A 14,970-nucleotide genomic window follows, 5' to 3' on the forward strand; every position below is an offset into this window, starting at 1 on the left:
TTTTATCCAACCTCAGTGCCACCCCATGTTTTGTTATTGTTAATTGTGCTGTGTGCTGCATGGTCACTGGTCACCCAAGGAGGGGTCCCCACACCTGTGGTCCCTTCCCAGGCTTCTCATAGTTCCCATTGGGGTTGAGGTTTTCTTGCCCTATTGTGGAATCTGACCTGAGGATGTCGTCTTGGCTTTTGCAGCCAATTGAGATATTTGCGATTAAGGGCTATATACGTAAACATTGATATTTTCACTGTGTGCATTTTGTATTTTTTCTTTTTAAAATGATGTAAAGCACATATGTCAAAACTTGTCTGTGCATGAAAAACCAAGTTGTGATTGGTTCATTGATTTGTTTGTTTTTTCCAAATCCTCATCCTTTTACAATTGTATAATTCCAATAGCAGAGCATATAAACAGTTGTGTTTTTGTTATTTTCCTGTCTTCTCCCCTTTGCCTTTTGTGTTAGTTTCTCCTCTACCCATTAGTTCCAGCGAGGCACACCTGCGACTAATCTCTACCGGCACTATATAAGGTCATCACAGTCTTGCCGGTTATTGTCACCTGTGCTCTCCATGTGCTCAACCCTGACTCGCATAATCTAAACTCGGTGCGTGCTCTCTCTTTTTTTTATCATCATTCCTTACCTCTTGTTTTTGCTCCCTAGTTCCTCAGTAATTGAGAGAAGTTTTTTGTTGGAACTTTTTGCTGACCTCCAAGAGTCCTCCTTCTGTTTAGTATCTCCATGGTGTGCACTTCTGCCCCATCACCTTTAGTTGATTTAATTTTGTACTTATTAAAGACAATCTATTTTTTGTGATTCTACCTCGCCTCCCGTCTCTGCATCCTGGGGTCCAGTCCTAGCTCAAAATACAACATAAACGTCAGTAAACTGTTCCAGGGTTAGAACCTATTTAAGTTACATTTTAACATGTGTAAAATAAGTTAACCACTGAGAAATATCAATCAATCAATGATCATTTATAAAGCCCTAAATCACTAGTGTCTCAAAGGGCTGCACAAACCACAACACAAACCACTACCACTACGACATCCTCGGTAGGGCCCACATAAGGGCAAGGAAAACTCACACCCAGTGGGACGTCGTGACAATGATGACTATGAGAAACCTTGGAAAGGACCACATATGTCCACAGCAGCGAGACATAAAAGCACTTTATAACTTTAATGACAATAACGATATCAAGCATGACACATATTTAAAAAAATAATAATAACTTTCCTAAATAATAGTAAGCTTTGAGGGGAAAATATCTAATCCAATCGAACCTTACTTACAAATCACCTTAAATCTACAACCTCAGAGGATCAAAGGTGTATGATTTTAAGTTCAACTAATTTTTTAGGAGGAATCATTTCAAAGTTGCAAATTATTATAAAATAATTTCTCAAGCCTTTATTATGTGTGTTAGCACATCTTTCAAGACTCACAGCTTGCATCTCAATTAATTGTTTGCATTGTCTTTGGCTTTTTTTCAAAATTGTGATGCCATCAATTAAGAGTAACAATGTTAACAAAAAATAAAAATGTGATAATAGCCATAGAACCGCAAGTTGAATTTTCTGTGACGTGGCGGTTTGACATGTTGTATGGTACTGAAACCAAATATATTCAGAGTGTAATAGGTGCCTCCCCAGAGAGGGCTCCAGAAGATTTAAGGTGTACAATAGCTTGAAAGAAAAATGAGGACATACAGTATGGGCCTGATCTACTAAGATCCAAATACCACGCGCTGAACAGCTTGTACTGGAAAAACTCCCAATCTCATCAGCTATATATCACTAATTTCTAGTCAAAATATCTAAACAAACTTATTACAAGTCACAATCCCATGAATAGTACTTTTACAGAGATACATAAAAACTTGTTTTTACAAAATTGTTTTTCAAAGGAAAAAATACTACTTATGAGCATCACGACTTTTGTTATAAGACACGCAACTTTACAATACTAATAAGTATAGTTAATAATAACTTTTAAGTTTTTAAAGCTTAAAGTCTTATTTCAAGAAATCTTACCAAGACAAATTTGAATTGTTCCATTGGCAGATTTGTTTGCTTTTTACAAGCAGGAATATTGTAACTTGTATTATTTATATATTTTTTTACTCTTTTCAAAAGTAGCATTGTTTCCAGTGTGTGCATACTATACAATTGTGTGTACCATTAGAGGGTGTGTTTTGTGAAATCTACTCTACTAAGATGGTGTGCGGAAGAAAACAAGTGCCAAAGTGATGCAGAACGCCTTGTATTTTTGTGTACTTTCACCATGGAGACACTCATTTCCCTCCGCATTCATGTTATTTGCTATGTTTTGAAACATGTAACAGACAACTGTAATATGTTTCTGGGTATTTTAGAAGCAGTGTAACCCACTTTTTTTTTAAGGTGCGCCCAGGGAAATGCTTGTCAAACTAGGACTTGGACGTGGATTGTTTTCCCGAGGTGCAAAGCGAAAGGAGTGGAACCAGCGTGAAGGTAAAGACGTTTCTTTATTTTAACACTAACTAAAAACAGGAACAAACAAAAGGCACGCACAATGGCTGTACAAAAACTGACTAAGGAGAAAAAAGACTAGCACAAAGGCAATTAACTATGAACTATAAACAAAAACTTACTTGACATGGAAACGTGAATGAGACATGGATCATAGCATGGTGCGTAGCAGGTGGTAGACGTGAGAAGGAGGTGATGTTGCCAGAGTGATCAACAGAAACAGACAGGCTTAAATAATACCGTGGTGATTATAATGAAAACAGGTGTGAGACATGAGGACAGGGGCGTAACATGAGAAAAAGGTGAAAACTAATGAATTGGCATAGTAATAAGACAAACAAGGAAGTGCAAAAACTAGAAACAATGGATTCACAAGCAAAACAGATCAGAACTAAACAAAAACATGAACAGACATGACAATGCTGACACAAACTGTGAGTGTGCCCTGGAATGTTCCAGACAGAAAAAATGTATATCGCAAGAAGTTTTTTTCAAATAGATTAAAAACCAATTAAAAAGAAAAATAATGCCAACAGACACCAAAACGCATCAATTTTATGTGTTTTAATCCGGCCCTTATATCATCGAGATTGCAATTATTACTACAGTATTTTTACGGAATAACTGCCATTGAGGGCCACATGGCAGTTATGGCTGCCCTCTGAAGTAACTGTGAATAATATGTCAACATAAATTGCCTCAAGATATTAAAATGCAATTACTTATATATTTTTTTACGTACACTGTAAAAAAAAAAATCTGTAAAGTTAAAACTAACAGCTGAGTTGCCAAAATTTTACCGTAAAAAGTACAATTTTTTTTTTTTTTTTTTTTTTTTTTACAGCATATGGAAAATGGAAAAACCGTACCACATTTTTTACTGTAAAAACTATGATTGTTGTTTTCACAATGTATCACAGCAAATGAAAAAATAAATCAGCGTTTTGTTTTTGTCCTGTTTTGTTTAGTTAAATAAATAAATAATAAATGGGTTGTACTTGTATAGCGCTTTTCTACCTTCAAGGTACTCAAAGCGCTTTGACACTACTTCCACATTTACCCATTCACACACAAACATTCACACACTGATGGAGGGAGCTGCCATGCAAGGCGTCAACCAGCACCCATCAGGAGCAAGGGTGAAGTGTCTTGCTCAGGACACAACGGACGTGACGAGGTTGGTGCTAGGTGGGATTTGAACCAGGGACCCCCGGGTTGCGCACGGCCACTCTCCCACTGCTCCACGCCGTAGTTCTGTTTTGTTTAAGACTCTATTGTTTTCTGTTTTTGCACATCCTTGTTTGCTTTGTTTCCATGTCAACCCATTAGTTTTCAACTTGTCCCCATGTCACGCACCTGTTTTCACTAATCACCACAGTATTATTTAAGCCACAGTTGCCAGGTAGTCAGCCTGGCGACTTTACCTCTGTTACTCATGCCGGTTCATAGTTATGAAAAGTATCGAAAAGTATTTAAAATTATCGAAATACATTTTGGTACCGGCACCAAAATATTGGTATACGTAGGACGGAGCTGCAGCCTCATCGCCTCCTTTCTCACAGCCATTTATGTGAAACTGAAAATTTATTTTTCCTTTCAAGACGTACTAGTATGGAGGCAAAACAGCAGTTTTAGTCTTGATTAATCATGCTGAGTGTGTTGAATAATTAGGATTGCATTTCCTCCTCCCACTATTCTAGGCATTCTTATAATTCGCATATAATCTGCACATTTATGAAGACAAAATGTTTGCCCTCCTTATTTTGTTCATTTGAGAAGCAATTCTCTGTGCCAATGTCCCTATGTTTTTTATGTTTCAGCTATGAATTTGCACAAAAATGGGTTTGCTTGCAACTTCATTTTACAATGTACAATGATAATAATGATCTATTCTATTCTATTCTATAGGATAAGTACATCCGCTTTGCGTGTGCTATCAAGTTTGCACGTGTTTCAGTACACGCAAACCTTGAGTAAATCAGGCCTAAGCGAAAATAATAAACATTCATCTCAGTTCGAGAGAAGGTAGGCCTGAGCTAATTCAGGTCTGGTGGTTAAGAGTGTCCGCCCCGAAATCGGTAGGTTGTGAGTTCAAATCCCGGCCGAGTCATATCAAAGACTATAAAAATGGGACCCATTACTTCCCTGCTTGGCGTTCAGCATCAAGGGTTGGAATTGGGGGTTAAATCACCAAAATGATTCCCGGGCGTGGCCACCGCTGATGCTCACTGCTCCCCTCACCTCCAAGAGGGTGGAACAAGGGGATGGTTCAAATGCAAATACGTTTACGTACGTTTCGGTCTCTGTCGGAGATTTTAGAACGAACACTGAAGTACCACGGTACCAATATCACTTGTTGGGTCAAATGCAGAGAATAATCTCAACACACCTAGTGTGTGTGTGTGCGTGTGTGTGTGTGTGTGTGACAATCATTGGTACTTTAACTTTTTTTTTAACTTGAACTATTGATTTTTTGATTTATTGAGACGTTCATCTCAGTGGCCTAGTGGTTAGAGTGTCCGCCCTGAGATCGGTAGGTCGTGAAGACCTTGGCACTCAGCATTAAGGGTTGGAATTCGGGGTTAAATCACCAAAAATGATTCCCAGGCACGGCACTACTGCTGCCCACTGCTCTCCTCACCTCCCAGGGGGTGATCAGGGGTGATGGGTCAAATGGAGAGAATAATTTTGCCTCATCTAGTATGTGTGTGACAATCATTGGTACTTTAACTTTATTCACATCTTAAAGATTTGAATCCAAGTAATGCTTTAAAAAACCAAATGGATGGCACAAAAAGCCAAAAGGTTTGTTTCCATTGTGGTCCTTAAAGGCCTACTGAAATGAGATGTTCTTATTTAAACGGGGATAGCAGGTCCATTCTATGTGTCATACTTGATCATTTCGTGATATTGCCATATTTTTGCTGAAAGGATTTAGTAGAGAACATCGACGATAAAGTTCGCAACTTTTGTTGGCTAATAAAAAAGCCTTGCCTTTACCGGAAGTAGCAGACGATGTGCGCGTGACGTCACGAGTGTTAGGGCTCCTCCCATCCTCACATTGTTTATAATGTGAGCCACCAGCAGTAAGAGCAATTCAGACCGAGAAAGCGACCATTTCCCCATTAATGTGAGCGAGGATGAAAGATTTGTGCAGAAAGATACATATAATGAAGGACTAGGAAAAAAAATAAATAAATAAAATAAAAAGCGACGGATCCGGGCAGCGGCAGTGTGAGCATTTTAGATGAAATTAGACACATTTACTAGGATAATTCCGGAAGATCCTTTATGTACTTATTGTTTTAATAGTGTTTTAGTGAGATTGTAAAGACATACCTCAAAGTCAGATGGCTGCGGTGAACACGCCAGTGTCTCAGAGAGAAGCCGAGGAGCCAAGCTCACAGCTGCCTTTTTTGACAGCTACTGCAGGAGGACGCATAATCCACTGATGTCTCCGGTAAGATATATATCACAATTTTCCCATCCAAAAACAGGCTGGTTGACGTAGAGAAACATGTTCGCTTGACCGCTCTGTGTTAAAGACCTACTGAAACCCACTATTACCCACCACGCAGTCTGATAGTTTATAAATCAATGATGAAATATTAACATTGAAACACATGCCAATACGGCCTTTTTAGTTTACTAAATTGCAATTTTAAATTTCCCGGGACTTTTTTCTTGAAAACGTCGCATAATGATGACGTGTACGTGTGATGTCACGGGCTGTTATGAATATGAGCGTTGCACAAATACACACAGTTAAAAGTCGTCTGCTTTAACAGCATAATTACACAGTAATTTGGAGATCTGTGTTGCTGAATCTTTTGCAATTTGTTTAATTAATATTGGAGAAGTCAAAGTAGAAAGATGGAGTTGGGGAGCTTTAGCATTTAGCCACACAAACACACGGTGATTCCTTGTCAAAAATTCACGGAGTTGAAACTTTATTATGGATCAGAGCGAACATGGATCCCGATTACATGTCAACCAGCAGGTTTCGGTGAGAAAATTGTGGTAAAAAGTCGCCACTTACCGGATATCAGCTGAGCTTCTGTCTACCGTACAGCTGCCGTCGACTTCCCCGAGACACTGCGCGTCAACACCCGGACGTGGACGTACACTTCCGACTATCAGGTACTATTAAACTCACTAAAACACCAACAACACAATAGAAAGATAAGGGATTTCCATGAATTTCTAGTCCATCGGTATCAATATCCTCAAACACGAATCTTTCATCCTCGCTCAAATTAATGGGGAAATTGTCGTTTTCTTGGTCATAATAGCTGTTTTTGTTGGAGGCTCCCATTAAAATCAATGTGAATATATGAGGAGCCTTCAATATGTGACGTCATCGTCTGCGACTTCCGGTAGAGGCATGGCTTTTCTCCATTGTGAACTTTATCGTCGATGTTCTCTACTAAATCCTTTCAGCAAAAATATGGCAATATCGCGAAATGATCAAGTATGACACATAGAATGGACCTGCTATCCCCGTTTAAATAAGTAAATCTCATTTCAGTAGGCCTTTAAAGCTTCACAACAAACAAAGAAACACGGGGTGTGTCTCGGTGCTAAAGACAGCTGCAATCCACTGCTTTCCACCAACAGCATTCTTCTTTATAGTCTCCATTATTAATTGAACAAATTGCAAATGATTCAGCAACACAGAGTCCAAAATACTGTGTAATCATGCGATGAAAAGCGATGACTTTTAGCCGTAAGTGGTGCTGTGCTAATATGTCCCCTCCAACCAATGTCACAAACATGTCATCATACGTGTCATCATTCCGCGACGTTTTCAACAAGAAACTCCGCAGGAAATTTAAAATTGTAATTTAGTAAACTAAAAAGGCCGTATTGGCATGTGTTGCAATGTTAATATTTTATCATTGATATATAAACTATCAGACTGCGTGCTCGGTAGTAGTGGGTTTCAGTAGGCCTTTAAGGATGATCCACTGGTCAACATTGTGGTCCACTATAAGGAGAGGCTTATTGTCCCGCACTTAAACAATACAGAACTATAAAAGTAATAGGCTTTTTTTTTTTTTTTTAACTCTGGAACGGATCATTTCAAATACAATTAATGTCAATTAGAACAAAATGGAAGCGGACCAGCATCACGGAACCGATTGCGGTAAACTGCGGAATTTCCACTGTATATTTTAAGGCAAAGCAGACACATCCACAACTGTCAGTCAAACCAGGTAAAAATCCGCGAACAAAGATCCTTCTTCTGTTGGATAATTCCAGCCGGCGTGCAGCTCCCTGCCAAGGCTGCGGTGTGTTTTACAGCTCTTTCGGAGAACTGCGGCCTCACAACTCCAAAATGAACGGGCACAGAACATCCCGCAGTTTGGCATAGTCATCCTCTTTGTTCGCGCGGAACACCGGTGCCACATAGGCAGGGCCTTGTGCAGAACATTTCATATGGTTCTGATTCTGCCGGTTACGCATGTTTGCACAGCGCTGCTCCACGCCGTCCTTTTTTGCGTGCCGCATCAAGGAGACATTTTTGCCTGGGTTAAGAGGGTGTCCACTTACACTGTTCCAACAACACGGGAGTTATATTATTACTACACAAATGTGCCGTTGTTGCAAACTATAATCATTACTGTCATGCATTATTTCCCTGATCCCTTCAGGAGAAATGTGCTTATTTTTACAAATGTCGTAACACACGCCCATTAACACGTATATATTCTACTGTATATAGTGCCTGTGGGAGTCTACTGTACTACTGTGCCTGCTCGCCACATTGTTGGGAACACCTGCACTTGACATCATGCTATTGAGAGGAACTTTGTGAATTTTGTCAAGTTTATCATCTTTGTTGCACACTGTTGCAATCATGAAATATTGAATGTGTTAATTTTTTTAGCCAACGTTTTATGTGAAATTAACCACTATATAAGGTAACTGCAATAAGTTCAATAAGTTAACCACTAGGACATATGTGTGTCCAAGTCAAATCCGGGCCACAAATTAATTATCTATAGCCCCCTTAGTGTTGTTGGTACTAAAATTATTGTGATATTTCCGGTACTTTTTGATACTTTTATAAATAAAGGGGACCACAAAAAATTGCATTTGCGGATTGGGGTGTGCGAGAGGTGAGTAGATGGCCCAGGTGGGCTGGTTATCTAATCACCTGTCGCCCTTATTAGCAGCAGCCGGGATGAAACATGTTGTTGGAGTTGGAGTGGGAGCCAGAGAGAGAGAGAGAGAGAGAGAGAGACGGACTGAGAAAAGAGACATTTTGCTGGAAAGCAAAAGGCTGGCACGATTTATAAAAATAAAACAGTGTTGTACCCTCAAATCCGGCTCTCGTGGCAGTGTGTGGTGGTCCGAGGAACCCACCAGAGGGCAACTTCTTTAGGAAATTTGTGAATTTTGTCAAGTTTATCATCTTTATTGCATACTGTTGCCATCATGAAATTTTGAATGTGTTAATTTTTTTAGCCAACGTTTTATGTAAAATCAACCACTATATAAGGTAACTGCTATAAGTTCCATAAGTGAACCACTAGGACATATGTGTGTCCAAGTCAAATCCGGGCCGCAAATTAATTATCTATAGCCCCCTTAGTGTTGTTGGTACTAAAATTATTGTGATATTTTCGGTACTTTTTGATACTTTTGTAAATAAAGGGGACCACAAAAAATTGCATTTGCGGATTGGGGTGTGCGAGAGGTGAGTAGATGGCCCAGGTGGGCTTGTTATCTAATCACCTGTCGCCTTTATTAGCAGCAGCCGGGATGAAACATGTTGTTGGAGTTGGAGTGGGAGCCAGAGAGAGAGAGACGGACTGAGAAAAGAGACATTTTGCTGGAAAGCAAAAGGCTGGCACGATTTATAAAAAATAAAACAGTGTTGTACCCTCAAATCCAGGCTCTCGTGGCAGTGTGTGGTGGTCCGAGGAACCCACTAGAGGGCAACTTCTTTAGGAAATTTGTGAATTTTGTCAAGTTTATCGTCTTTGTTGCATACTGTTGCCATCATGAAATATTGAATGGGTTTATTTTTTTAGCCAACATTTTATGTAAAATCAACCACTATATAAGGTAACTGCAATAAGTTCAATAAGTGAACCACTAGGACATAAGTGTCCAAGTCAGATTCGGGCCGCAAATTAATTATCTATAGCCCCCTTAGTGTTGTTGGTACTAAAATTATTGTGATACTTTTCGGTACTTTTGGATACTTTTGTAAATAAAGGGGACCACAAAAAATTGCATTTGTGGAGGGGGCATGGCCTGCGGGCCTGCTGTGGAACGGGGTGTGTGAGAGGTGAGTAGATGGCCCAGGTGGGCCTTGTTATCTAATCACCTGTTGCCCTTATTAGCAGCAGCCGGGATGAAATATGTTGTTGGAGTTGGAGTGGGAGCCAGGGAGAGAGAGATGGACTGAGAAAAGAGACATTTTGCTGGAAAGCAAAAGGCTGGCACGATTTATAAAAATAAAACAGTGTTGTACCCTCAAATCCGGGCTCTCGTGGCAGTGTGTGGTGGTCCGAGGAACCCACTAGAGGGCAACTTCTTTAGGAAATTTGTGAATTTTGTCAAGTTTATCGTCTTTGTTGCATACTGTTGACATCATGAAATATTGAATGTGTTAATTTTTTTAGCCAACGTTTTATGTAAAATCAACCACTATATAAGGTAACTGCAATAAGTCCAATAAGTTAACCACTAGGACATAAGTGTCCAAGTCAGATTCGGGCCGCAAATTAATTATCTATAGCCCCCTTAGTGTTGTTGGTACTAAAATTATTATTGTGATACTTTTCGGTACTTTTGGATACTTTTGTAAATAAAGGGGACCACAAAAAATTGCATTTGCGGATTGGGGTGTGCGAGAGGTGAGTAGATGGCCCAGGTGGGCCTTGTTATCTAATCACCAGTCGCCTTTATTAGCAGCAGCCGGGATGAAACATGTTTTTGGAGTTGGAGTGGGAGCCAGAGAGAGAGAGACGGACTGAGAAAAGAGACATTTTGCTGGAAAGCAAAAGGCTGGCACGATTTATAAAAATAAAACAGTGTTGTACCCTGAAATCAGGGCTCTCGTGGCAGTGTGTGGTGGTCCGAGGAACCCACTAAAGAGCAACTTCTTTAGGAAATTTGTGAATTTTGTCAAGGTTATCATCTTTGTTGCATACTGTTGCCATCATGAAATATTGAATGTGTTAATTTTTTTAGCCAACGTTTTATGTAAAATCAACCACTATATAAGGTAACTGCAATAAGTCCAATAAGTTAACCACTAGGACATAAGTGTCCAAGTCAGATTCGGGCCGCAAATTAATTATCTATAGCCCCCTTAGTGTTGTTGGTACTAAAATTATTGTGATATTTTCGGTACTTTTTGATACTTTTGTAAATAAAGGGGACCACAAAAAATTGCATTTGCGGATTGGGGTGTGCGAGAGGTGAGTAGATGGCCCAGGTGGGCTGGTTATCTAATCACCATTCGCCTTTATTAGCAGCAGCCGGGATGAAACATGTTGTTGGAGTTGGAGTGGGAGCCAGAGAGAGAGAGAGAGACGGACTGAGAAAAGAGACATTTTGCTGGAAAACAAAAGGCTGGCACGATTTATAAAAATAAAACAGTGTTGTACCCTGAAATCCGGGCTCTCGTGGCAGTGTGTGGTGGTCCGAGGAACCCACTAGAGGGCAACTTCTTTAGGAAATTTGTGAATTTTGTCAAGTTTATCGTCTTTGTTGCATACTGTTGCCATCATGAAATATTGAATGGGTTTATTTTTTTAGCCAACATTTTATGTAAAATCAACCACTATATAAGGTAACTGCAATAAGTTCAATAAGTTAACCACTAGGACATAAGTGTCCAAGTCAGATTCGGGCCGCAAATTAATTATCTATAGCCCCCTCAGTGTTGTTGGTACTAAAATTATTGTGATACTTTTCGGTACTTTTGGATACTTTTGTAAATAAAGGGGACCACAAAAAATTGCATTTGTGGAGGGGGCATGGCCTGCGGGCCTGCTGTGGAACGGGGTGTGTGAGAGGTGAGTAGAGTGCTCAGGTGGGCCTGTTATCTAATCACCTGTTGCCCTTATTAGCAGCAGCCGGGATGAAATATGTTGTTGGAGTTGGAGTGGGAGCCAGGGAGAGAGAGATGGACTGATAAAAGAGACCTTTTGCTGGAAAGCAAAAGGCTGGCACGATTTATAAAAATAGAACAGTGTTGTACCCTCAAATCCGGGCTCTCGTGGCAGTGTGTGGTGGTCCGAGGAACCCACTAGAGGACAACTTTAGGAAATTTGTGAATTTTGTCAAGTTTATCATCTTTGTTGCATACTGTTGCCATCAAGAAATATTGAATGTGTTATTTTTTTTAGCCAACGTGTTATGTAAAATCAACCACTATATAAGGTAACTGCAATAAGTTCAATAAGTTAACCACTAAGACATATGTGTCCAAGTCAGATCCTGGCCACAAATTAATTATCTATGGCCCCCTTAGTGTTGTTGGTACTAAAATTATTGTGATACTATTCGGTACTTTTCGATACTTTTGTAAATAAAGGGGACCACAAAAAATTGCATTTGTGGAGGGGGCATGGCCTGCGGGCCTGTTGCGTAACTGGGTGTGTGAGAGGTGAGTAGATGGCCCAGGTGGGCTTGTTATCTAATCACCAGTCGCCCTTATTAGCAGCAGCCGGGATGAAACATGTTGTTTGAGTTGGAGTGGGAGCCAGAGAGAGAGTGAGACGGACTGAGAAAAGAGACATTTTGCTGGAAAGCAAAAGGCTGGCACGATTTATAAAAATAAAAGTGTTGTACCCTGAAATCCGGGCTCTCGTGGCAGTGTGTGGTGGTCCGAGGAACCCACTAGAGGGCAACTTCTTTAGGGATTTTGTGAACTTTGTCAAGTTTATCATCTTTGTTACATACTGTTGCCATCATGAAATTTTGAATGTGTTAATTTTTTTAGCCAACGTTTTATGTAAAATTAACCACTATATAAGGTAACTGCAATAAGTTCAATAAGTTAACCACTAGGACATATGTGTGTCCAAGTCAGATCCGGGCCGCAAATTAATTATCTATGGCCCCCTTAGTTTTGTTGGTACTAAAATTATTGTGATACTATTCGGTACTTTTCGATACTTTTGTAAATAAAGGGGACCAAAAAAAATTGCATTTGTGGAGGGGGCATGGCTTGCAGGCCTGCTGCGGAACGGGGTGTGTGAGAGGTGAGTAGATGGCCCAGGTGGGCTTGTTATCTAATCACCAGTCGCCTTTATTAGCAGCAGCCGGGATGAAACATGTTTTTGGAGTTGGAGTGGGAGCCAGAGAGAGAGAGAGACGGACTAAGAAAAGAGACATTTTGCTGGAAAGCAAAAGGCTGGCACGATTTATAAAAATAAAACAGTGTTGTACCCTGAAATCCGGGCTCTCGTGGCAGTGTGTGGTGGTCCGAGGAACCCACTATAGGGCAACTTCTTTAGGAAATTTGTGAATTTTGTCAATGTTATCGTCTTTGTTGCATACTGTTGCCATCATGAAATATTGAATGTGTTAATTTTTTTAGCCAACGTTTTATGTAAAATACACCACTATATAAAGTAACTGCAATAAGTTCAATAAGTTAACCACTAGGACATATGTGTCCAAGTCAGATCCGGGCCGCAAATTAATTATCTATAGCCCCCTTAGTGTTGTTGGTACTAAAATTATTGTGATACTTTTCGGTACTTTTGGATACTTGCTGGGATAGGCGCCAGCGCCCCCCGCGACCCCAAAAGGGAATAAGCGGTAGTAAATGGATGGATGGATGGATGTAAATAAAGGGGACCACAAAAAATTGCCTTTGCGGATTGGGGTGTGCGAGAGGTGAGTAGATGGCCCAGGTGGGCCTTGTTATCTAATCACCATTCGCCTTTATTAGCAGCAGCCGGGATGAAACATGTTGTTGGAGTTGGAGTGGGAGCCAGAGAGAGAGAGAAAGACGGACTGAGAAAAGAGACATTTTGCTGGAAAGCAAAAGGCTGGCACGATTTATAAAAATAAAACAGTGTTGTACCCTGAAATCCGGGCTCTCGTGGCAGTGTGTGGTGGTCCGAGGAACCCACTAGAGGGCAACTTCTTTAGGAAATTTGTGAACGTTGTCAAGTTTATCATCTTTGTTGCATACTGTTGCCATCATGAAACATTGAATGTGTACATTTTTTTAGCCAACGTTTTATGTAAAATCAACCACTATATAAGGTAACTGCAATAAGTTCCATAAGTGAACCACTAGGACATATGTGTGTCCAAGTCAGATTCGGCCCGCGAATTAATTATCTATAGCCCCCTTAGTGTTGTTGGTACTAAAATTATTGTGATACTTTTTGATACTTTTGTAAATAAAGGGGACCACAAAAACCTGCATTTGTGGAGGGGGCATGGCCTGCGGGCCTGCTGCGGAACGGGGTGTGCAAGAGGGGAGTAGATAGCCCAGGTGGGCCTTGTTATCTAATCACCTGTCGCCTTTATTAGCAGCACCCTGTCATGCCTATGGTTCATGTTTTGTTTTGGTCATGCTATGTTAAGTTTTTTTGGACATTTAGTTTTGTTTTGCATTTCCTTGTTCGTCTTGTCACCATGCCAACTGATTTAGTTTTCTTCTGTCATGTCTGATCATGAGTTTTGTATGGCCATACTACCCTGAGCATCCTCAATCTCGTTAGTTCATGAAGCTAAGCGGTGTCTGGCCTGGTTAATACTTGGATGGGAGACTGCCTAGGAATACCAGGTGCTTTTTGACATTTGGACTCTTTAAGTTCCTTTTTTTTCCCCTCCCTTGTTTTGTTTCCATGGCTACCCATTGGTTTCACCTGTTGCTCATTTGGACACACGCACCTGTGTAATCGTGTCCCTGTTACTTAAGCGTGTCTTTTTCTGTTGGTCGGCCTGGCGTCATTGTGATCTTGTCTTGCTCCGTGCTGACTTTATTCCTGCCTTGCCATACAGGTAGTTTCCTGCTTCATGCCATGCCAAGTAAGGTTTTTTTTATATATGCTCAGTCTGTTTATGCGTTAGTTTTGTTCCTTAGCCCAAGTTGTGCCTCCACTGTGAGCGCTTTTTGTTTGCAACTTTTTGTAGTTAAAATTAAATCATGTTTTTACCAAAACGCCATGTCCCGAGTAGTCCGTTTACCTTCCTTTGGAGAACAACCCCGCAGTAAGCTGCGACCCCCCCATCCTGACACAGCAGGGATGAAACATGTTGTTGGAGTGGGAGCCAGAGAGAGAGAGACGGACTGAGAAAAGAGACATTTTGCTGGAAAGCAAAAAGCTGGCACGATTTATGAAAAAAAAAACAGTGTTGTACCCTGAAATCCGGGCTCTCGTGGTGGTCCGAGGAACCCACTAGAGGGCAACTTCTACAGCATTATTGGCTTTTTTTTAATCAAAAAATCTTAGGAGTACATTAAACATG

The 14,970-nt window shown here is 40.5% G+C and overlaps 1 protein-coding gene across 3 annotated transcripts in view; it reads right to left on the reverse strand.

Annotated features, from left to right (window-relative positions):
• Positions 1–14,970, reverse strand: part of hmgcll1 (3-hydroxymethyl-3-methylglutaryl-CoA lyase like 1) — a 69,660-nt gene that overhangs the window by 11,727 nt on the left and 42,963 nt on the right. The gene's annotated exons all lie outside the window — the stretch shown is intronic.

Source organism: Nerophis ophidion, linkage group LG09, assembly GCF_033978795.1.
Source record: "Nerophis ophidion isolate RoL-2023_Sa linkage group LG09, RoL_Noph_v1.0, whole genome shotgun sequence".
NCBI lineage: Eukaryota > Metazoa > Chordata > Actinopteri > Syngnathiformes > Syngnathidae > Nerophis > Nerophis ophidion.